The sequence below is a fragment of the Nerophis lumbriciformis genome, linkage group LG27 (assembly GCF_033978685.3).
Source record: "Nerophis lumbriciformis linkage group LG27, RoL_Nlum_v2.1, whole genome shotgun sequence".
NCBI classification, from domain to species: domain Eukaryota; kingdom Metazoa; phylum Chordata; class Actinopteri; order Syngnathiformes; family Syngnathidae; genus Nerophis; species Nerophis lumbriciformis.
Window position 1 is genome coordinate 15817970 of NC_084574.2, and position 20331 is coordinate 15838300.

General features: G+C 39.6%; 43 non-coding genes across 43 annotated transcripts; all 43 read right to left on the bottom strand.

Moving 5' to 3' along the window:
- Nucleotides 1-159: 159 nt before the first annotated feature.
- LOC140680073 (U5 spliceosomal RNA) lies at nucleotides 160-272 on the bottom strand. Its single transcript, XR_012051364.1, has one exon. It is a non-coding gene; the product is annotated as a U5 spliceosomal RNA (small nuclear RNA).
- Nucleotides 273-552: 280 nt separating this feature from the next.
- LOC133570389 (U5 spliceosomal RNA) lies at nucleotides 553-665 on the bottom strand. Its single transcript, XR_009810159.2, has one exon. It is a non-coding gene; the product is annotated as a U5 spliceosomal RNA (small nuclear RNA).
- A 279-nt stretch (nucleotides 666-944) lies between these two features.
- LOC133570339 (U5 spliceosomal RNA) lies at nucleotides 945-1056 on the bottom strand. The gene has a single exon (XR_009810113.2). It is a non-coding gene; the product is annotated as a U5 spliceosomal RNA (small nuclear RNA).
- Nucleotides 1057-1487: 431 nt separating this feature from the next.
- LOC133570442 (small nucleolar RNA U3) lies at nucleotides 1488-1702 on the bottom strand. The gene has a single exon (XR_009810209.2). It is a non-coding gene; the product is annotated as a small nucleolar RNA U3 (small nucleolar RNA).
- Nucleotides 1703-2042: 340 nt separating this feature from the next.
- LOC133570384 (U5 spliceosomal RNA) lies at nucleotides 2043-2155 on the bottom strand. The gene has a single exon (XR_009810154.2). It is a non-coding gene; the product is annotated as a U5 spliceosomal RNA (small nuclear RNA).
- Nucleotides 2156-2435: 280 nt separating this feature from the next.
- Nucleotides 2436-2548, bottom strand: LOC140680027 (U5 spliceosomal RNA). Its single transcript, XR_012051319.1, has one exon. It is a non-coding gene; the product is annotated as a U5 spliceosomal RNA (small nuclear RNA).
- A 260-nt stretch (nucleotides 2549-2808) lies between these two features.
- Nucleotides 2809-2921, bottom strand: LOC133570379 (U5 spliceosomal RNA). Its single transcript, XR_009810150.2, has one exon. It is a non-coding gene; the product is annotated as a U5 spliceosomal RNA (small nuclear RNA).
- A 430-nt stretch (nucleotides 2922-3351) lies between these two features.
- Nucleotides 3352-3566, bottom strand: LOC133570312 (small nucleolar RNA U3). The gene has a single exon (XR_009810089.2). It is a non-coding gene; the product is annotated as a small nucleolar RNA U3 (small nucleolar RNA).
- Nucleotides 3567-3877: 311 nt separating this feature from the next.
- On the bottom strand, nucleotides 3878-3991 carry LOC133570319 (U5 spliceosomal RNA). The gene has a single exon (XR_009810095.2). It is a non-coding gene; the product is annotated as a U5 spliceosomal RNA (small nuclear RNA).
- Nucleotides 3992-4255: 264 nt separating this feature from the next.
- LOC140680050 (U5 spliceosomal RNA) lies at nucleotides 4256-4366 on the bottom strand. Its single transcript, XR_012051342.1, has one exon. It is a non-coding gene; the product is annotated as a U5 spliceosomal RNA (small nuclear RNA).
- Nucleotides 4367-4798: 432 nt separating this feature from the next.
- Nucleotides 4799-5013, bottom strand: LOC140679977 (small nucleolar RNA U3). The gene has a single exon (XR_012051271.1). It is a non-coding gene; the product is annotated as a small nucleolar RNA U3 (small nucleolar RNA).
- A 311-nt stretch (nucleotides 5014-5324) lies between these two features.
- LOC140680061 (U5 spliceosomal RNA) lies at nucleotides 5325-5438 on the bottom strand. Its single transcript, XR_012051353.1, has one exon. It is a non-coding gene; the product is annotated as a U5 spliceosomal RNA (small nuclear RNA).
- A 280-nt stretch (nucleotides 5439-5718) lies between these two features.
- LOC140680028 (U5 spliceosomal RNA) lies at nucleotides 5719-5831 on the bottom strand. The gene has a single exon (XR_012051320.1). It is a non-coding gene; the product is annotated as a U5 spliceosomal RNA (small nuclear RNA).
- A 430-nt stretch (nucleotides 5832-6261) lies between these two features.
- LOC140680111 (small nucleolar RNA U3) lies at nucleotides 6262-6476 on the bottom strand. The gene has a single exon (XR_012051402.1). It is a non-coding gene; the product is annotated as a small nucleolar RNA U3 (small nucleolar RNA).
- Nucleotides 6477-6787: 311 nt separating this feature from the next.
- LOC140680085 (U5 spliceosomal RNA) lies at nucleotides 6788-6901 on the bottom strand. The gene has a single exon (XR_012051376.1). It is a non-coding gene; the product is annotated as a U5 spliceosomal RNA (small nuclear RNA).
- Nucleotides 6902-7179: 278 nt separating this feature from the next.
- LOC140680009 (U5 spliceosomal RNA) lies at nucleotides 7180-7292 on the bottom strand. The gene has a single exon (XR_012051301.1). It is a non-coding gene; the product is annotated as a U5 spliceosomal RNA (small nuclear RNA).
- A 430-nt stretch (nucleotides 7293-7722) lies between these two features.
- On the bottom strand, nucleotides 7723-7937 carry LOC133570308 (small nucleolar RNA U3). Its single transcript, XR_009810085.2, has one exon. It is a non-coding gene; the product is annotated as a small nucleolar RNA U3 (small nucleolar RNA).
- A 311-nt stretch (nucleotides 7938-8248) lies between these two features.
- LOC140680066 (U5 spliceosomal RNA) lies at nucleotides 8249-8362 on the bottom strand. The gene has a single exon (XR_012051358.1). It is a non-coding gene; the product is annotated as a U5 spliceosomal RNA (small nuclear RNA).
- Nucleotides 8363-8642: 280 nt separating this feature from the next.
- LOC140680029 (U5 spliceosomal RNA) lies at nucleotides 8643-8755 on the bottom strand. Its single transcript, XR_012051321.1, has one exon. It is a non-coding gene; the product is annotated as a U5 spliceosomal RNA (small nuclear RNA).
- A 430-nt stretch (nucleotides 8756-9185) lies between these two features.
- On the bottom strand, nucleotides 9186-9400 carry LOC140680112 (small nucleolar RNA U3). The gene has a single exon (XR_012051403.1). It is a non-coding gene; the product is annotated as a small nucleolar RNA U3 (small nucleolar RNA).
- Nucleotides 9401-9711: 311 nt separating this feature from the next.
- LOC140680086 (U5 spliceosomal RNA) lies at nucleotides 9712-9825 on the bottom strand. The gene has a single exon (XR_012051377.1). It is a non-coding gene; the product is annotated as a U5 spliceosomal RNA (small nuclear RNA).
- A 278-nt stretch (nucleotides 9826-10103) lies between these two features.
- On the bottom strand, nucleotides 10104-10216 carry LOC140680010 (U5 spliceosomal RNA). Its single transcript, XR_012051302.1, has one exon. It is a non-coding gene; the product is annotated as a U5 spliceosomal RNA (small nuclear RNA).
- Nucleotides 10217-10646: 430 nt separating this feature from the next.
- On the bottom strand, nucleotides 10647-10861 carry LOC140679982 (small nucleolar RNA U3). The gene has a single exon (XR_012051276.1). It is a non-coding gene; the product is annotated as a small nucleolar RNA U3 (small nucleolar RNA).
- A 340-nt stretch (nucleotides 10862-11201) lies between these two features.
- LOC133570387 (U5 spliceosomal RNA) lies at nucleotides 11202-11314 on the bottom strand. The gene has a single exon (XR_009810157.2). It is a non-coding gene; the product is annotated as a U5 spliceosomal RNA (small nuclear RNA).
- A 260-nt stretch (nucleotides 11315-11574) lies between these two features.
- Nucleotides 11575-11687, bottom strand: LOC140680030 (U5 spliceosomal RNA). The gene has a single exon (XR_012051322.1). It is a non-coding gene; the product is annotated as a U5 spliceosomal RNA (small nuclear RNA).
- A 430-nt stretch (nucleotides 11688-12117) lies between these two features.
- On the bottom strand, nucleotides 12118-12332 carry LOC140679986 (small nucleolar RNA U3). The gene has a single exon (XR_012051280.1). It is a non-coding gene; the product is annotated as a small nucleolar RNA U3 (small nucleolar RNA).
- A 308-nt stretch (nucleotides 12333-12640) lies between these two features.
- On the bottom strand, nucleotides 12641-12755 carry LOC140680092 (U5 spliceosomal RNA). Its single transcript, XR_012051383.1, has one exon. It is a non-coding gene; the product is annotated as a U5 spliceosomal RNA (small nuclear RNA).
- A 282-nt stretch (nucleotides 12756-13037) lies between these two features.
- On the bottom strand, nucleotides 13038-13150 carry LOC140680031 (U5 spliceosomal RNA). The gene has a single exon (XR_012051323.1). It is a non-coding gene; the product is annotated as a U5 spliceosomal RNA (small nuclear RNA).
- Nucleotides 13151-13410: 260 nt separating this feature from the next.
- LOC140680032 (U5 spliceosomal RNA) lies at nucleotides 13411-13523 on the bottom strand. Its single transcript, XR_012051324.1, has one exon. It is a non-coding gene; the product is annotated as a U5 spliceosomal RNA (small nuclear RNA).
- A 430-nt stretch (nucleotides 13524-13953) lies between these two features.
- LOC140680113 (small nucleolar RNA U3) lies at nucleotides 13954-14168 on the bottom strand. Its single transcript, XR_012051404.1, has one exon. It is a non-coding gene; the product is annotated as a small nucleolar RNA U3 (small nucleolar RNA).
- Nucleotides 14169-14479: 311 nt separating this feature from the next.
- On the bottom strand, nucleotides 14480-14593 carry LOC140680087 (U5 spliceosomal RNA). Its single transcript, XR_012051378.1, has one exon. It is a non-coding gene; the product is annotated as a U5 spliceosomal RNA (small nuclear RNA).
- Nucleotides 14594-14871: 278 nt separating this feature from the next.
- LOC140680071 (U5 spliceosomal RNA) lies at nucleotides 14872-14982 on the bottom strand. The gene has a single exon (XR_012051362.1). It is a non-coding gene; the product is annotated as a U5 spliceosomal RNA (small nuclear RNA).
- Nucleotides 14983-15414: 432 nt separating this feature from the next.
- LOC140680114 (small nucleolar RNA U3) lies at nucleotides 15415-15629 on the bottom strand. Its single transcript, XR_012051405.1, has one exon. It is a non-coding gene; the product is annotated as a small nucleolar RNA U3 (small nucleolar RNA).
- Nucleotides 15630-15940: 311 nt separating this feature from the next.
- On the bottom strand, nucleotides 15941-16054 carry LOC140680062 (U5 spliceosomal RNA). The gene has a single exon (XR_012051354.1). It is a non-coding gene; the product is annotated as a U5 spliceosomal RNA (small nuclear RNA).
- Nucleotides 16055-16334: 280 nt separating this feature from the next.
- On the bottom strand, nucleotides 16335-16447 carry LOC140680048 (U5 spliceosomal RNA). Its single transcript, XR_012051340.1, has one exon. It is a non-coding gene; the product is annotated as a U5 spliceosomal RNA (small nuclear RNA).
- Nucleotides 16448-16877: 430 nt separating this feature from the next.
- On the bottom strand, nucleotides 16878-17095 carry LOC140679993 (small nucleolar RNA U3). The gene has a single exon (XR_012051287.1). It is a non-coding gene; the product is annotated as a small nucleolar RNA U3 (small nucleolar RNA).
- A 340-nt stretch (nucleotides 17096-17435) lies between these two features.
- LOC140680065 (U5 spliceosomal RNA) lies at nucleotides 17436-17548 on the bottom strand. Its single transcript, XR_012051357.1, has one exon. It is a non-coding gene; the product is annotated as a U5 spliceosomal RNA (small nuclear RNA).
- A 280-nt stretch (nucleotides 17549-17828) lies between these two features.
- Nucleotides 17829-17941, bottom strand: LOC140680033 (U5 spliceosomal RNA). The gene has a single exon (XR_012051325.1). It is a non-coding gene; the product is annotated as a U5 spliceosomal RNA (small nuclear RNA).
- Nucleotides 17942-18221: 280 nt separating this feature from the next.
- LOC140680034 (U5 spliceosomal RNA) lies at nucleotides 18222-18334 on the bottom strand. The gene has a single exon (XR_012051326.1). It is a non-coding gene; the product is annotated as a U5 spliceosomal RNA (small nuclear RNA).
- Nucleotides 18335-18613: 279 nt separating this feature from the next.
- On the bottom strand, nucleotides 18614-18725 carry LOC133570342 (U5 spliceosomal RNA). The gene has a single exon (XR_009810116.2). It is a non-coding gene; the product is annotated as a U5 spliceosomal RNA (small nuclear RNA).
- Nucleotides 18726-19156: 431 nt separating this feature from the next.
- Nucleotides 19157-19371, bottom strand: LOC133570420 (small nucleolar RNA U3). The gene has a single exon (XR_009810187.2). It is a non-coding gene; the product is annotated as a small nucleolar RNA U3 (small nucleolar RNA).
- Nucleotides 19372-19710: 339 nt separating this feature from the next.
- LOC133570388 (U5 spliceosomal RNA) lies at nucleotides 19711-19822 on the bottom strand. Its single transcript, XR_009810158.2, has one exon. It is a non-coding gene; the product is annotated as a U5 spliceosomal RNA (small nuclear RNA).
- A 282-nt stretch (nucleotides 19823-20104) lies between these two features.
- On the bottom strand, nucleotides 20105-20217 carry LOC133570386 (U5 spliceosomal RNA). The gene has a single exon (XR_009810156.2). It is a non-coding gene; the product is annotated as a U5 spliceosomal RNA (small nuclear RNA).
- Between the last annotated feature and the right edge of the window lie 114 nt (nucleotides 20218-20331).

The window sequence follows — 20331 nt, forward strand, 5'->3', positions numbered from 1 at the left end:
GCTGCAGCACCTTACAAAGGTCCACAGATTTTAAATGACACCAGATCATTTCATTACCACATGTTCACCACTGGCTGTATCCTTTGTATAGTTGCAACTGCACACCTAACATTGCAACAGTCACACTCCACTCATTGTTAATGTTTTCACAGGTAGGCAAGTCCTGCTTTACAGGACATTTAAAAATTTAGTTTTACTCTTGTTGTTCCTCCCCACGGAAACCTTTAGTAAAAGGCGAAAGATTTATGCGACTTGAAGAGAAACAAAAGTGATCTGCAGGCTGAACATACTTTGGCCGACCCCATTCCCAGCCACACCAAGGTAACACACGGTTTCAAGGTGACACTTTAGTTAACCAACAACTGATGGTATCCAGGGACATTCACAAGCAATGCTGCAGCACCTTACAAAGGTCCACAGATTTTAAATGACACCGGATCATTTCATTACCACATGTTCACCACTGGCTGTATCCTTTGTATAGTTGCAACTGCACACCTAACATTGCAACAGTCACACTCCACTCATTGTTAATGTTTTCACAGGTAGGCAAGTCCTGCTTTACAGGACATTTAAAAATTTAGTTTTACTCTTGTTGTTCCTCCCCACGGAAATCTTTAGTAAAAGGCGAAAGATTTATGCGACTTGAAGAGAAACAAGAGTGATCTGCAGGCTGAACATACTTTGGCCGACCCCATTCCCAGCCACACCAAGGTAACACACGGTTTCAAGGTGACACTTTAGTTAACCAACAACTGATGGTATCCAGGGACATTCACAAGCAATGCTGCAGCACCTTACAAAGGTCCACAGATTTCAAATGACACCGGATCCTTTCATTACCACATGTTTACCACTGGCTGTATCCTTTGTATAGTTGCAACTGCACACCTAACATTACAACAGTCACACTCCACTCGTTGTTATTGTTTTCACAGGTAGGCAAGTCCTGCTTTACAGGACATTTAAAAAATTAGTTTTACTCTCGTTGTTCCTCCCCACGGAAATCTTTAGTAAAAGGCAAAAGATGTATGCGACTTGAAGAGAAACAAGAGTGATCTGCAGGCTGAACATACTTTGGCCGACCCCATTCCCGGCCACACCAAGGTAACACACGGTTTCAAGGTGACACTTTAGTTAACCAACAACTGATGGTATCCAGTCACATTCACAAGCAATGCTGCAGCACCTTACAAAGATCCACGGATTTTAGTCAAGTATCATCTCACCTTAGTTTAATGGGCACTACGGGTTCTGGTACTTAGCCAAAAAACAATAGGCATCAGTTTAATTTGTTTTCCTTCTATTTCCAAATGTACAAGTCATAACATGTATGGGTTTTAAGTGCCATGCGGTCGTACGATTTGTTGCCACTGTTCATTGGAAGACTAGTCTCCTCATATCCAACTGAGAATGCTTTAATCAAAGAGTAACAGTTTAGCAATAAGCCATACATTTTCAAGACTTTCTTATTAAAGATGTAGGTAACCACTCTGAACATATTCCTTCCTTCCTAACCTCATTAAGAAGCAAAGAACAATCATCAATGACAAAGAACACATGACTGAATCATTACTCTATGTCAGCTTCATGTTCAGGAAGAAACATCTCATCTCATCATCATGGTTAGCAAAACCTTACACTTTAGAAACACATTTCTCAAGACAAAATCTTTAGAAATGATCCCTGAAAGTATAGTCTTAACATTCTAACAATTGCTGAGAGGAAGTCATCTGCAAGACTACTGTTTTCACTCACAGGGTGGATTTTGTTGATGTTCAACACATTTTACGGTTTTAAATTTTGAAAAACCAAAACAGTTCAAATAAATATACTTTCCCCCGTTGAAATCAAGTGGATTGTAAAAAGTTCAAAAAGAAAAGCACTGGTCAATTGACCGAGGACCTGAATGTTGGCAAGGAACTTAAAAGTTTTAAATCAGACCGGATCCATTCATTACCGCATGTTTACCACTGGCTGTACCCTTGGTATTGTTGCAACAGTCAACCTATGCTCATTGTTATTGTTTTCACAGGTAGGCAAGTCCTGCTTTACAGGACATTTAAAAATTTAGTTTTACTCTTGTTGTTCCTCCCCACGGAAATCTTTAGTAAAAGGCGAAAGATTTGTGCGACTTGAAGAGAAACAAGAGTGATCTGCAGGCCGAACGTACTTTGGCCGACCCCATTCCCGGCCACACCAAGGTAACACACGGTTTCATGGTGACACTTTAGTTAACCAACAACTGATGGTATCCAGGGACATTCACAAGCAATGCTGCAGCACCTTACAAAGGTCCACAGATTTTAAATGACACCAGATCATTTCATTACCACATGTTCACCACTGGCTGTATCCTTTGTATAGTTGCAACTGCACACCTAACATTGCAACAGTCACACTCCACTCATTGTTAATGTTTTCACAGGTAGGCAAGTCCTGCTTTACAGGACATTTAAAAATTTAGTTTTACTCTTGTTGTTCCTCCCCACGGAAATCTTTAGTAAAAGGCGAAAGATTTATGCGACTTGAAGAGAAACAAGAGTGATCTGCAGGCTGAACATCCTTTGGCCGACCCCATTCCCAGCCACACCAAGGTAACACACGGTTTCAAGGTGACACTTTAGTTAACCAACAACTGATGGTATCCAGGGACATTCACAAGCAATGCTGCAGCACCTTACAAAGGTCCACAGATTTTAAATGACACCGGATCATTTCATTACCACATGTTCACCACTGGCTGTATCCTTTGTATAGTTGCAACAGTCACACTCCACTCATTGTTAATGTTTTCACAGGTAGGCAAGTCTTGCTTTACAGGACATTTAAAAATTTAGTTTTACTCTTGTTGTTCCTCCCCACGGAAATCTTTAGTAAAAGGCGAAAGATTTATGCGACTTGAAGAGAAACAAGAGTGATCTGCAGGCTGAACATACTTTGGCCGACCCCATTCCCAGCCACACCAAGGTAACACACGGTTTCAAGGTGACACTTTAGTTAACCAACAACTGATGGTATCCAGTCACATTCACAAGCAATGCTGCAGCACCTTACAAAGATCCACGGATTTTAGTCAAGTATCATCTCACCTTAGTTTAATGGGCACTACGGGTTCTGGTACTTAGCCAAAAAACAATAGGCATCAGTTTAATTTGTTTTTGTTCTATTTCCAAATATACAAGTTATAACATGAATGGGTTTTTAAGTGCCATGCGGTCGTACGATTTGTTGCCACTGTTCATTGGAAGACTAGTCTCCTCATAACCAACTGAGAATGCTTTAATCAAAGAGTAACATTTTAGCAATAAGCCATACATTTTCAAGACTTTCTTATTAAAGATGCAGGTAACCACTCTGAACATATTCCTTCCTTCCTAACCTCATTAAGAAGCAAAGAACAATCATCAATGACAAAGAACACATGACAGAATCATTATTCTATGTCAGCTTCATGTTCAGGAAGAAACATCTCATCTCATCATCATGGTTAGCAAAACCTTACACTTTAGAAACACATTTCTCAAGACAACATCTTTAGAAATGATCCCTGAAAGTATAGTCTTAACATTCTAACAATTGCTGAGAGGAAGTCATCTGCAAGACTACTGTTTTCACTCACAGGGTGCATTTTGTTGATGTTCAACACATTTTACGGTTTTAAATTTTGAAAAACCAAAACAGTTCAAATAAATTTACTTTCCCCCGATGAAATCAAGTGGATTGTAAAAAGTTCAAAAAGAAAAGCACTGGTCAATTGACCGAGGACCTGAATGTTGGCAAGGAACTTAAAAGTTTTAAATCAGACCGGATCCATTCATTACCGCATGTTTACCACTGGCTGTACCCTTGGTATTGATGCAACAGCCAACCTATGCTCATTGTTATCACAGGGCATTCAAAAATTTAGTTATACTCTTGTTGTTCCTCCCCACGGAAATCTTTAGTAAAAGGCGAAAGATTTATGCGACTTGAAGAGAAACAAGAGTGTTCTGCAGGCTCAACGTACTTTGGCCGACCCCATTCCCGGCCACACCAAGGTAACACACGGTTTCAAGGTGACACTTTAGTTAACCAACAACTGATGGTATCCAGGGACATTCACAAGCAATGCTGCAGCACCTTACAAAGGTCCACCGGATCATTTCATTACCACATGTTCACCACTGGCTGTATCCTTTGTATAGTTGCAACTGCACACCTAACATTGCAACAGTCACACTCCACTCATTGTTAATGTTTTCACAGGTAGGCAAGTCCTGCTTTACAGGACATTTAAAAATTTAGTTTTAATCTTGTTGTTCCTCCCCACGGAAATCTTTAGTAAAAGGCGAAAGATTTATGCAACTTGAAGAGAAACAAGAGTGATCTGCAGGCTGAACATACTTTGGCCGACCCCATTCCCAGCCACACCAAGGTAACACACGGTTTCAAGGTGACACTTTAGTTAACCAACAACTGATGGTATCCAGTCACATTCACAAGCAATGCTGCAGCACCTTACAAAGATCCACGGATTTTAGCCAAGTATCATCTCACCTTAGTTTAATGGGCACTACGGGTTCTGGTACTTAGCCAAAAAACAATAGGCATCAGTTTAATTTGTTTTTGTTCTATTTCCAAATATACAAGTTATAACATGAATGGGTTTTTAAGTGCCATGCGGTCGTACGATTTGTTGCCACTGTTCATTGGAAGACTAGTCTCCTCATAACCAACTGAGAATGCTTTAATCAAAGAGTAACATTTTAGCAATAAGCCATACATTTTCAAGACTTTCTTATTAAAGATGCAGGTAACCACTCTGAAAATATTCCTTCCTTCCTAACCTCATTAAGAAGCAAAGAACAATCATCAATGACAAAGAACACATGACAGAATCATTATTCTATGTCAGCTTCATGTTCAGGAAGAAACATCTCATCTCATCATCATGGTTAGCAAAACCTTACACTTTAGAAACACATTTCTCAAGACAACATCTTTAGAAATGATCCCTGAAAGTATAGTCTTAACATTCTAACAATTGCTGAGAGGAAGTCATCTGCAAGACTACTGTTTTCACTCACAGGGTGCATTTTGTTGATGTTCAACACATTTTACGGTTTTAAATTTTGAAAAACCAAAACAGTTCAAATAAATTTACTTTCCCCCGATGAAATCAAGTGGATTGTAAAAAGTTCAAAAAGAAAAGCACTGGTCAATTGACCGAGGACCTGAATGTTGGCAAGGAACTTAAAAGTTTTAAATCAGACCGGATCCATTCATTACCGCATGTTTACCACTGGCTGTACCCTTGGTATTGTTGCAACAGTCAACCTATGCTCATTGTTATCACAAGGCATTCAAAAATTTAGTTATACTCTTGTTGTTCCTCCCCACGGAAATCTTTAGTAAAAGGCGAAAGATTTATGCGACTTGAAGAGAAACAAGAGTGTTCTGCAGGCTCAACGTACTTTGGCCGACCCCATTCCCGGCCACAGCAAGGTAACACACGGTTTCAAGGTGACACTTTAATTAACCAACAACTGATGGTATCCAGGGACATTCACAAGCAATGCTGCAGCACCTTACAAAGGTCCACAGATTTTAAATGACACCGGATCATTTCATTACCACATGTTCACCACTGGCTGTATCCTTTGTATAGTTGCAACTGCACACCTAACATTGCAACAGTCACACTCCACTCATTGTTAATGTTTTCACAGGTAGGCAAGTCCTGCTTTACAGGACATTTAAAAATTTAGTTTTACTCTTGTTGTTCCTCCCCACGGAAATCTTTAGTAAAAGGCGAAAGATTTATGCGACTTGAAGAGAAACAAGAGTGATCTGCAGGCTGAACATACTTTGGCCGACCCCATTCCCAGCCACACCAAGGTAACACACGGTTTCAAGGTGACACTTTAGTTAACCAACAACTGATGGTATCCAGTCACATTCACAAGCAATGCTGCAGCACCTTACAAAGATCCACGGATTTTAGTCAAGTATCATCTCACCTTAGTTTAATGGGCACTACGGGTTCTGGTACTTAGCCAAAAAACAATAGGCATCAGTTTAATTTGTTTTTGTTCTATTTCCAAATATACAAGTTATAACATGAATGGGTTTTTAAGTGCCATGCGGTCGTACGATTTGTTGCCACTGTTCATTGGAAGACTAGTCTCCTCATAACCAACTGAGAATGCTTTAATCAAAGAGTAACATTTTAGCAATAAGCCATACATTTTCAAGACTTTCTTATTAAAGATGCAGGTAACCACTCTGAACATATTCCTTCCTTCCTAACCTCATTAAGAAGCAAAGAACAATCATCAATGACAAAGAACACATGACAGAATCATTATTCTATGTCAGCTTCATGTTCAGGAAGAAACATCTCATCTCATCATCATGGTTAGCAAAACCTTACACTTTAGAAACACATTTCTCAAGACAACATCTTTAGAAATGATCCCTGAAAGTATAGTCTTAACATTCTAACAATTGCTGAGAGGAAGTCATCTGCAAGACTACTGTTTTCACTCACAGGGTGCATTTTGTTGATGTTCAACACATTTTACGGTTTTAAATTTTGAAAAACCAAAACAGTTCAAATAAATTTACTTTCCCCCGATGAAATCAAGTGGATTGTAAAAAGTTCAAAAAGAAAAGCACTGGTCAATTGACCGAGGACCTGAATGTTGGCAAGGAACTTAAAAGTTTTAAATCAGACCGGATCCATTCATAACCGCATGTTTACCACTGGCTGTACCCTTGGTACTGTTGCAACAGTCAACCTATGCTCATTGTTATCACAGGGCATTCAAAAATTTAGTTATACTCTTGTTGTTCCTCCCCACGGAAATCTTTAGTAAAAGGCGAAAGATTTATGCGACTTGAAGAGAAACAAGAGTGTTCTGCAGGCTCAACGTACTTTGGCCGACCCCATTCCCGGCCACACCAAGGTAACACACGGTCAAGGTGACACTTTAGTTAACCAACAACTGACGGTATCCAGGGACATTCACAAGCAATGCTGCAGCACCTTACAAAGGTCCACAGATTTTAAATGACACCGGATCATTTCATTACCACATGTTCACCACTGGCTGTATCCTTTGTATAGTTGCAACTGCACACCTAACATTGCAACAGTCACACTCCACTCATTGTTAATGTTTTCACAGGTAGGCAAGTCCTGTTTTACAGGACATTTAAAAATTTAGTTTTACTCTTGTTGTTCCTCCCCACGGAAATCTTTAGTAAAAGGCGAAAGATTTATGCGACTTGAAGAGAAACAAGAGTGATCTGCAGGCTGAACATACTTTGGCCGACCCCATTCCCAGCCACACCAAGGTAACACACGGTTTCAAGGTGACACTTTAGTTAACCAACAACTGATGGTATCCGGTCACATTCACAAGCAATGCTGCAGCACCTTACAAAGATCCACGGATTTTAGTCAAGTATCATCTCACCTTAGTTTAATGGGCACTACGGGTTCTGGTACTTAGCCAAAAAACAATAGGCATCAGTTTAATTTGTTTTTCTTCTATTTCCAAATATACAAGTTATAACATGTATGGGTTTTTAAGTGCCATGCGGTCGTACGATTTGTTGCCACTGTTCATTGGAAGACTAGTCTCCTCATATCCAACTGAGAATGCTTTAATCAAAGAGTAACATTTTAGCAATAAGCCATACATTTTCAAGACTTTCTTATTAAAGATGTAGGTAACCACTCTGAACATATTCCTTCCTTCCTAAACTCATTAAGAAGCAAAGAACAATCATCAATGACAAAGAACACATGACAGAATCATTATTCTATGTCAGCTTCATGTTCAGGAAGAAACATCTCATCTCATCATCATGGTTAGCAAAACCTTACACTTTAGAAACACATTTCTCAAGACAACATCTTTAGAAATGATCCCTGAAAGTATAGTCTTAACATTCTAACAATTGCTGAGAGGAAGTCATCTGCAAGACTACTGTTTTCACTCACAGGGTGCATTTTGTTGATGTTCAACACATTTTACGGTTTTAAATTTTGAAAAACCAAAACAGTTCAAATAAATTTACTTTCCCCCGATAAAATCAAGTGGATTGTAAAAAGTTCAAAAAGAAAAGCACTGGTCAATTGACCGAGGACCTGAATGTTGGCAAGGAACTTAAAAGTTTTAAATCAGACCGGATCCATTCATTACCGCATGTTTACCACTGGCTGTACCCTTGGTATTGTTGCAACAGTCAACCTATGCTCATTGTTATCACAAGGCATTCAAAAATTTAGTTATACTCTTGTTGTTCCTCCCCACGGAAATCTTTAGTAAAAGGCGAAAGATTTATGCGACTTGAAGAGAAACAAGAGTGATCTGCAGGCCGAACGTACTTTGGCCGACCCCATTCCCGGCCACACCAAGGTAACACACGGTTTCATGGTGACACTTTAGTTAACCAACAACTGATGGTATCCAGGGACATTCACAAGCAATGCTGCAGCACCTTACAAAGGTCCACAGATTTTAAATGACACCGGATCATTTCATTACCACATGTTCACCACTGGCTGTATCCTTTGTATAGTTGCAACTGCACACCTAACATTGCAACAGTCACACTCCACTCATTGTTAATGTTTTCACAGGTAGGCAAGTCCTGCTTTACAGGACATTTAAAAATTTAGTTTTACTCTTGTTGTTCCTCCCCACGGAAATCTTTAGTAAAAGGCGAAAGATTTATGCGACTTGAAGAGAAACAAGAGTGATCTGCAGGCTGAACATACTTTGGCCGACCCCATTCCCAGCCACACCAAGGTAACACACGGTTTCAAGGTGACACTTTAGTTAACCAACAACTGATGGTATCCAGTCACATTCACAAGCAATGCTGCAGCACCTTACAAAGATCCACGGATTTTAGTCAAGTATCATCTCACCTTAGTTTAATGGGCACTACGGGTTCTGGTACTTAGCCAAAAAACAATAGGCATCAGTTTAATTTGTTTTTGTTCTATTTCCAAATATACAAGTTATAACATGAATGGGTTTTTAAGTGCCATGCGGTCGTACGATTTGTTGCCACTGTTCATTGGAAGACTAGTCTCCTCATAACCAACTGAGAATGCTTTAATCAAAGAGTAACATTTTAGCAATAAGCCATACATTTTCAAGACTTTCTTATTAAAGATGCAGGTAACCACTCTGAACATATTCCTTCCTTCCTAACCTCATTAAGAAGCAAAGAACAATCATCAATGACAAAGAACACATGACAGAATCATTATTCTATGTCAGCTTCATGTTCAGGAAGAAACATCTCATCTCATCATCATGGTTAGCAAAACCTTACACTTTAGAAACACATTTCTCAAGACAACATCTTTAGAAATGATCCCTGAAAGTATAGTCTTAACATTCTAACAATTGCTGAGAGGAAGTCATCTGCAAGACTACTGTTTTCACTCACAGGGTGCATTTTGTTGATGTTCAACACATTTTACGGTTTTAAATTTTGAAAAACCAAAACAGTTCAAATAAATTTACTTTCCCCCGATGAAATCAAGTGGATTGTAAAAAGTTCAAAAAGAAAAGCACTGGTCAATTGACCGAGGACCTGAATGTTGGCAAGGAACTTAAAAGTTTTAAATCAGACCGGATCCATTCATAACCGCATGTTTACCACTGGCTGTACCCTTGGTACTGTTGCAACAGTCAACCTATGCTCATTGTTATCACAGGGCATTCAAAAATTTAGTTATACTCTTGTTGTTCCTCCCCACGGAAATCTTTAGTAAAAGGCGAAAGATTTATGCGACTTGAAGAGAAACAAGAGTGTTCTGCAGGCTCAACGTACTTTGGCCGACCCCATTCCCGGCCACACCAAGGTAACACACGGTCAAGGTGACACTTTAGTTAACCAACAACTGACGGTATCCAGGGACATTCACAAGCAATGCTGCAGCACCTTACAAAGGTCCACAGATTTTAAATGACACCGGATCATTTCATTACCACATGTTCACCACTGGCTGTATCCTTTGTATAGTTGCAACTGCACACCTAACATTGCAACAGTCACACTCCACTCATTGTTAATGTTTTCACAGGTAGGCAAGTCCTGTTTTACAGGACATTTAAAAATTTAGTTTTACTCTTGTTGTTCCTCCCCACGGAAATCTTTAGTAAAAGGCGAAAGATTTATGCGACTTGAAGAGAAACAAGAGTGATCTGCAGGCTGAACATACTTTGGCCGACCCCATTCCCAGCCACACCAAGGTAACACACGGTTTCAAGGTGACACTTTAGTTAACCAACAACTGATGGTATCCGGTCACATTCACAAGCAATGCTGCAGCACCTTACAAAGATCCACGGATTTTAGTCAAGTATCATCTCACCTTAGTTTAATGGGCACTACGGGTTCTGGTACTTAGCCAAAAAACAATAGGCATCAGTTTAATTTGTTTTTCTTCTATTTCCAAATATACAAGTTATAACATGTATGGGTTTTTAAGTGCCATGCGGTCGTACGATTTGTTGCCACTGTTCATTGGAAGACTAGTCTCCTCATATCCAACTGAGAATGCTTTAATCAAAGAGTAACATTTTAGCAATAAGCCATACATTTTCAAGACTTTCTTATTAAAGATGTAGGTAACCACTCTGAACATATTCCTTCCTTCCTAAACTCATTAAGAAGCAAAGAACAATCATCAATGACAAAGAACACATGACAGAATCATTATTCTATGTCAGCTTCATGTTCAGGAAGAAACATCTCATCTCATCATCATGGTTAGCAAAACCTTACACTTTAGAAACACATTTCTCAAGACAACATCTTTAGAAATGATCCCTGAAAGTATAGTCTTAACATTCTAACAATTGCTGAGAGGAAGTCATCTGCAAGACTACTGTTTTCACTCACAGGGTGCATTTTGTTGATGTTCAACACATTTTACGGTTTTAAATTTTGAAAAACCAAAACAGTTCAAATAAATTTACTTTCCCCCGATAAAATCAAGTGGATTGTAAAAAGTTCAAAAAGAAAAGCACTGGTCAATTGACCGAGGACCTGAATGTTGGCAAGGAACTTAAAAGTTTTAAATCAGACCGGATCCATTCATTACCGCATGTTTACCACTGGCTGTACCCTTGGTATTGTTGCAACAGTCAACCTATGCTCATTGTTATTGTTTTCACAGGTAGGCAAGTCCTGCTTTACAGGACATTTAAAAATTTAGTTTTACTCTTGTTGTTCCTCCCCACGGAAATCTTTAGTAAAAGGCGAAAGATTTATGCGACTTGAAGAGAAACAAGAGTGATCTGCAGGCCGAACGTACTTTGGCCGACCCCATTCCCGGCCACACCAAGGTAACACACGGTTTCATGGTGACACTTTAGTTAACCAACAACTGATGGTATCCAGGGACATTCACAAGCAATGCTGCAGCACCTTACAAAGGTCCACAGATTTTAAATGACACCGGATCATTTCATTACCACATGTTCACCACTGGCTGTATCCTTTGTATAGTTGCAACAGTCACACTCCACTCATTGTTAATGTTTTCACAGGTAGGCAAGTCCTGCTTTACAGGACATTTAAAAATTTAGTTTTACTCTTGTTGTTCCTCCCCACGGAAATCTTTAGTAAAAGGCGAAAGATTTATGCGACTTGAAGAGAAACAAGAGTGATCTGCAGGCTGAACATACTTTGGCCGACCCCATTCCCAGCCACACCAAGGTAACACACGGTTTCAAGGTGACACTTTAGTTAACCAACAACTGATGGTATCCAGTCACATTCACAAGCAATGCTGCAGCACCTTACAAAGATCCACGGATTTTAGTCAAGTATCATCTCACCTTAGTTTAATGGGCACTACGGGTTCTGGTACTTAGCCAAAAAACAATAGGCATCAGTTTAATTTGTTTTTGTTCTATTTCCAAATATACAAGTTATAACATGAATGGGTTTTTAAGTGCCATGCGGTCGTACGATTTGTTGCCACTGTTCATTGGAAGACTAGTCTCCTCATAACCAACTGAGAATGCTTTAATCAAAGAGTAACATTTTAGCAATAAGCCATACATTTTCAAGACTTTCTTATTAAAGATGCAGGTAACCACTCTGAACATATTCCTTCCTTCCTAACCTCATTAAGAAACAAAGAACAATCATCAATGACAAAGAACACATGACAGAATCATTATTCTATGTCAGCTTCATGTTCAGGAAGAAACATCTCATCTCATCATCATGGTTAGCAAAACCTTACACTTTAGAAACACATTTCTCAAGACAACATCTTTAGAAATGATCCCTGAAAGTATAGTCTTAACATTCTAACAATTGCTGAGAGGAAGTCATCTGCAAGACTACTGTTTTCACTCACAGGGTGCATTTTGTTGATGTTCAACACATTTTACGGTTTTAAATTTTGAAAAACCAAAACAGTTCAAATAAATTTACTTTCCCCCGATGAAATCAAGTGGATTGTAAAAAGTTCAAAAAGAAAAGCACTGGTCAATTGACCGAGGACCTGAATGTTGGCAAGGAACTTAAAAGTTTTAAATCAGACCGGATCCATTCATTACCGCATGTTTACCACTGGCTGTACCCTTGGTATTGTTGCAACAGCCAACCTATGCTCATTGTTATCACAGGGCATTCCAAAATTTAGTTATACTCTTGTTGTTCCTCCCCACGGAAATCTTTAGTAAAAGGCGAAAGATTTATGCGACTTGAAGAGAAACAAGAGTGATCTGCAGGCCGAACGTACTTTGGCCGACCCCATTCCCGGCCACACCAAGGTAACACACGGTTTCATGGGGACACTTTAGTTAACCAACAACTGATGGTATCCAGGGACATTCACAAGCAATGCTGCAGCACCTTACAAAGGTCCACAGATTTTAAATGACACCGGATCATTTCATTACCACATGTTCACCACTGGCTGTATCCTTTGTATAGTTGCAACTGCACACCTAACATTGCAACAGTCACACTCCACTCATTGTTAATGTTTTCACAGGTAGGCAAGTCCTGCTTTACAGGACATTTAAAAATTTAGTTTTACTCTTGTTGTTCCTCCCCACGGAAATCTTTAGTAAAAGGCGAAAGATTTATGCGACTTGAAGAGAAACAAGAGTGATCTGCAGGCTGAACATCCTTTGGCCGACCCCATTCCCAGCCACACCAAGGTAACACACGGTTTCAAGGTGACACTTTAGTTAACCAACAACTGATGGTATCCAGGGACATTCACAAGCAATGCTGCAGCACCTTACAAAGGTCCACAGATTTTAAATGACACCGGATCATTTCATTACCACATGTTCACCACTGGCTGTATCCTTTGTATAGTTGCAACAGTCACACTCCACTCATTGTTAATGTTTTCACAGGTAGGCAAGTCCTGCTTTACAGGACATTTAAAAATTTAGTTTTACTCTTGTTGTTCCTCCCCACGGAAATCTTTAGTAAAAGGCGAAAGATTTATGCGACTTGAAGAGAAACAAGAGTGATCTGCAGGCTGAACATACTTTGGCCGACCCCATTCCCAGCCACACCAAGGTAACACACGGTTTCAAGGTGACACTTTAGTTAACCAACAACTGATGGTATCCAGTCACATTCACAAGCAATGCTGCAGCACCTTACAAAGATCCACGGATTTTAGTCAAGTATCATCTCACCTTAGTTTAATGGGCACTACGGGTTCTGGTACTTAGCCAAAAAACAATAGGCATCAGTTTAATTTGTTTTTGTTCTATTTCCAAATATACAAGTTATAACATGAATGGGTTTTTAAGTGCCATGCGGTCGTACGATTTGTTGCCACTGTTCATTGGAAGACTAGTCTCCTCATAACCAACTGAGAATGCTTTAATCAAAGAGTAACATTTTAGCAATAAGCCATACATTTTCAAGACTTTCTTATTAAAGATGCAGGTAACCACTCTGAACATATTCCTTCCTTCCTAACCTCATTAAGAAGCAAAGAACAATCATCAATGACAAAGAACACATGACAGAATCATTATTCTATGTCAGCTTCATGTTCAGGAAGAAACATCTCATCTCATCATCATGGTTAGCAAAACCTTACACTTTAGAAACACATTTCTCAAGACAACATCTTTAGAAATGATCCCTGAAAGTATAGTCTTAACATTCTAACAATTGCTGAGAGGAAGTCATCTGCAAGACTACTGTTTTCACTCACAGGGTGCATTTTGTTGATGTTCAACACATTTTACGGTTTTAAATTTTGAAAAACCAAAACAGTTCAAATAAATTTACTTTCCCCCGATGAAATCAAGTGGATTGTAAAAAGTTCAAAAAGAAAAGCACTGGTCAATTGACCGAGGACCTGAATGTTGGCAAGGAACTTAAAAGTTTTAAATCAGACCGGATCCATTCATTACCGCATGTTTACCACTGGCTGTACCCTTGGTATTGTTGCAACAGTCAACCTATGCTCATTGTTATCACAGGGCATTCAAAAATTTAGTTATACTCTTGTTGTTCCTCCCCACGGAAATCTTTAGTAAAAGGCGAAAGATTTATGCGACTTGAAGAGAAACAAGAGTGTTCTGCAGGCTCAACGTACTTTGGCCGACCCCATTCCCGGCCACACCAAGGTAACACACGGTCAAGGTGACACTTTAGTTAACCAACAACTGACGGTATCCAGGGACATTCACAAGCAATGCTGCAGCACCTTACAAAGGTCCACAGATTTTAAATGACACCGGATCATTTCATTACCACATGTTCACCACTGGCTGTATCCTTTGTATAGTTGCAACTGCACACCTAACATTGCAACAGTCACATTCCACTCATTGTTAATGTTTTCACAGGTAGGCAAGTCCTGCTTTACAGGACATTTAAAAATTTAGTTTTAATCTTGTTGTTCCTCCCCACGGAAATCTTTAGTAAAAAGCGAAAGATTTATGCGACTTGAAGAGAAACAAGAGTGATCTGCAGGCTGAACATACTTTGGCCGACCCCATTCCCAGCCACACCAAGGTAACACTCGGTTTCAAGGTGACACTTTAGTTAACCAACAACTGATGGTATCCAGTCACATTCACAAGCAATGCTGCAGCACCTTACAAAGGTCCACGGATTTTAGCCAAGTATCATCTCACCTTAGTTTAATGGGCACTACGGGTTCTGGTACTTAGCCAAAAAACAATAGGCATCAGTTTAATTTGTTTTTGTTCTATTTCCAAATATACAAGTTATAACATGAATGGGTTTTTAAGTGCCATGCGGTCGTACGATTTGTTGCCACTGTTCATTGGAAGACTAGTCTCCTCATAACCAACTGAGAATGCTTTAATCAAAGAGTAACATTTTAGCAATAAGCCATACATTTTCAAGACTTTCTTATCAAAGATGCAGGTAACCACTCTGAACATATTCCTTCCTTCCTAACCTCATTAAGAAGCAAAGAACAATCATCAATGACAAAGAACACATGACAGAATCATTATTCTATGTCAGCTTCATGTTCAGGAAGAAACATCTCATCTCATCATCATGGTTAGCAAAACCTTACACTTTAGAAACACATTTCTCAAGACAACATCTTTAGAAATGATCCCTGAAAGTATAGTCTTAACATTCTAACAATTGTTGAGAGGAAGTCATCTGCAAGACTACTGTTTTCACTCACAGGGTGCATTTTGTTGATGTTCAACACATTTTACGGTTTTAAATTTTGAAAAACCAAAACAGTTCAAATAAATTTACTTTCCCCCGATGAAATCAAGTGGATTGTAAAAAGTTCAAAAAGAAAAGCACTGGTCAATTGACCGAGGACCTGAATGTTGGCAAGGAACTTAAAAGTTTTAAATCAGACCGGATCCATTCATTACCGCATGTTTACCACTGGCTGTACCCTTGGTATTGTTGCAACAGTCAACCTATGCTCATTGTTATCACAAGGCATTCAAAAATTTAGTTATACTCTTGTTGTTCCTCCCCACGGAAATCTTTAGTAAAAGGCGAAAGATTTATGCGACTTGAAGAGAAACAAGAGTGTTCTGCAGGCTCGACGTACTTTGGCCGACCCCATTCCCGGCCACACCAAGGTAACACACGGTTTCAAGGTGACACTTTAGTTAACCAACAACTGATGGTATCCAGGGACATTCACAAGCAATGCTGCAGCACCTTACAAAGGTCCACAGATTTTAAATGGCACCGGATCATTTCATTACCACATGTTCACCACTGGCTGTATCCTTTGTATAGTTGCAACTGCACACCTAACATTGCAACAGTCACACTCCACTCATTGTTAATGTTTTCACAGGTAGGCAAGTCCTGCTTTACAGGACATTTAAAAATTTACTTTTACTCTTGTTGTTCCTCCCCACGGAAATCTTTAGTAAAAGGCGAAAGATTTATGCGACTTGAAGAGAAACAAGAGTGATCTGCAGGCTGAACATACTTTGGCCGACCCCATTCCCAGCCACACCAAGGTAACACACGGTTTCAAGGTGACACTTTAGTTAACCAACAACTGATGGTATCCAGTCACATTCACAAGCAATGCTGCAGCACCTTACAAAGATCCACGGATTTTAGTCAAGTATCATCTCACCTTAGTTTAATGGGCACTACGGGTTCTGGTACTTAGCCAAAAAACAATAGGCATCAGTTTAATTTGTTTTTCTTCTATTTCCAAATATACAAGTTATAACATGTATGGGTTTTTAAGTGCCATGCGGTCGTACGATTTGTTGCCACTGTTCATTGGAAGACTAGTCTCCTCATATCCAGCTGAGAATGCTTTAATCAAAGAGTAACATTTTAGCAATAAGCCATACATTTTCAAGACTCTCTTATTAAAGATGTAGGTAACCACTCTGAACATATTCCTTCCTTCCTAAACTCATTAAGAAGCAAAGAACAATCATCAATGACAAAGAACACATGACAGAATCATTATTCTATGTCAGCTTCATGTTCAGGAAGAAACATCTCATCTCATCATCATCATGGTTAGCAAAACCTTACACTTTAGAAACACATTTCTCAAGACAAAATCTTTAGAAATGATCCCTGAAAGTATAGTCTTAACATTCTAACAATTGCTGAGAGGAAGTCATCTGCAAGACTACTGTTTTCACTCACAGGGTGCATTTTGTTGATGTTCAACACATTTTACGGTTTTAAATTTTGAAAAACCAAAACAGTTCAAATAAATTTACTTTCCCCCGATGAAATCAAGTGGATTGTAAAAAGTTCAAAAAGAAAAGCACTGGTCAATTGACCGAGGACCTGAATGTTGGCAAGGAACTTAAAAGTTTTAAATCAGACCGGATCCATTCATTACCGCATGTTTACCACTGGCTGTACCCTTGGTATTGTTGCAACAGTCAACCTATGCTCATTGTTATTGTTTTCACAGGTAGGCAAGTCCTGCTTTACAGGACATTTAAAAATTTAGTTTTACTCTTGTTGTTCCTCCCCACGGAAATCTTTAGTAAAAGGCGAAAGATTTATGCGACTCGAAGAGAAACAAGAGTGATCTGCAGGCCGAACGTACTTTGGCCGACCCCATTCCCGGCCACACCAAGGTAACACACGGTTTCATGGTGACACTTTAGTTAACCAACAACTGATGGTATCCAGGGACATTCACAAGCAATGCTGCAGCACCTTACAAAGGTCCACAGATTTTAAATGACACCGGATCATTTCATTACCACATGTTCACCACTGGCTGTATCCTTTGTATAGTTGCAACTGCACACCTAACATTGCAACAGTCACACTCCACTCATTGTTAATGTTTTCACAGGTAGGCAAGTCCTGCTTTACAGGACATTTAAAAATTTAGTTTTACTCTTGTTGTTCCTCCCCACGGAAATCTTTAGTAAAAGGCGAAAGATTTATGCGACTTGAAGAGAAACAAGAGTGATCTGCAGGCTGAACATACTTTGGCCGACCCCATTCCCAGCCACACCAAGGTAACACACGGTTTCAAGGTGACACTTTAGTTAACCAACAACTGATGGTATCCAGGGACATTCACAAGCAATGCTGCAGCACCTTACAAAGGTCCACAGATTTTAAATGACACCGGATCATTTCATTACCACATGTTCACCACTGGCTGTATCCTTTGTATAGTTGCAACTGCACACCTAACATTGCAACAGTCACACTCCACTCATTGTTAATGTTTTCACAGGTAGGCAAGTCCTGCTTTACAGGACATTTAAAAATTTAGTTTTACTCTTGTTGTTCCTCCCCACGGAAATCTTTAGTAAAAGGCGAAAGATTTATGCGACTTGAAGAGAAACAAGAGTGATCTGCAGGCTGAACATACTTTGGCCGACCCCATTCCCAGCCACACCAAGGTAACACACGGTTTCAAGGTGACACTTTAGTTAACCAACAACTGATGGTATCCAGGGACATTCACAAGCAATGCTGCAGCACCTTACAAAGGTCCACAGATTTCAAATGACACCGGATCCTTTCATTACCACATGTTTACCACTGGCTGTATCCTTTGTATAGTTGCAACTGCACACCTAACATTACAACAGTCACACTCCACTCGTTGTTATTGTTTTCACAGGTAGGCAAGTCCTGCTTTACAGGACATTTAAAAAATTAGTTTTACTCTTGTTGCTCCTCCCCACGGAAATCTTTAGTAAAAGGCGAAAGATGTATGCGACTTGAAGAGAAACAAGAGTGATCTGCAGGCTGAACATACTTTGGCCGACCCCATTCCCGGCCACACCAAGGTAACACACGGTTTCAAGGTGACACTTTAGTTAACCAACAACTGATGGTATCCAGTCACATTCACAAGCAATGCTGCAGCACCTTACAAAGATCCACGGATTTTAGTCAAGTATCATCTCACCTTAGTTTAATGGGCACTACGGGTTCTGGTACTTAGCCAAAAAACAATAGGCATCAGTTTAATTTGTTTTCCTTCTATTTCCAAATGTACAAGTCATAACATGTATGGGTTTTAAGTGCCATGCGGTCGTACGATTTGTTGCCACTGTTCATTGGAAGACTAGTCTCCTCATATCCAACTGAGAATGCTTTAATCAAAGAGTAACAGTTTAGCAATAAGCCATACATTTTCAAGACTTTCTTATTAAAGATGTAGGTAACCACTCTGAACATATTCCTTCCTTCCTAACCTCATTAAGAAGCAAAGAACAATCATCAATGACAAAGAACACATGACTGAATCATTATTCTATGTCAGCTTCATGTTCAGGAAGAAACATCTCATCTCATCATCATGGTTAGCAAAACCTTACACTTTAGAAACACATTTCTCAAGACAAAATCTTTAGAAATGATCCCTGAAAGTATAGTCTTAACATTCTAACAATTGCTGAGAGGAAGTCATCTGCAAGACTACTGTTTTCACTCACAGGGTGGATTTTGTTGATGTTCAACACATTTTACGGTTTTAAATTTTGAAAAACCAAAACAGTTCAAATAAATATACTTTCCCCCGTTGAAATCAAGTGGATTGTAAAAAGTTCAAAAAGAAAAGCACTGGTCAATTGACCGAGGACCTGAATGTTGGCAAGGAACTTAAAAGTTTTAAATCAGACCGGATCCATTCATTACCGCATGTTTACCACTGGCTGTACCCTTGGTATTGTTGCAACAGTCAACCTATGCTCATTGTTATTGTTTTCACAGGTAGGCAAGTCCTGCTTTAGAGGACATTTAAAAATTTAGTTTTACTCTTGTTGTTCCTCCCCACGGAAATCTTTAGTAAAAGGCGAAAGATTTACGCGACTTGAAGAGAAACAAGAGTGATCTGCAGGCCGAACGTACTTTGGCCGACCCCATTTCCGGCCACACCAAGGTAACACACGGTTTCAAGGTGACACTTTAGTTAACCAACAACTGATGGTATCCAGGGACATTCACAAGCAATGCTGCAGCACCTTACAAAGGTCCACAGATTTCAAATGACACCGGATCCTTTCATTACCACATATTTACCACTGGCTGTATCCTTTGTATAGGTACAACTGCACACCTAACATTACAACGGTCACACTCCACTCATTGTTATTGTTTTCACAGGTAGGCAAGTCCTGCTTTACAGGGCATTCAAAAATTTAGTTTTACTCTTGTTGTTCCTCCCCACGGAAATCTTTAGTAAAAGGCGAAAGATTTATGCGACTTGAAGAGAAACAAGAGTGATCTGCAGGCTGAACATACTTTGGCCGACCCTATTCCCGGCCACACCAAGGTAACACACGGTTTCAAGGTGACACTTTAGTTAACCAACAACTGATGGTATCCAGTCACATTCAC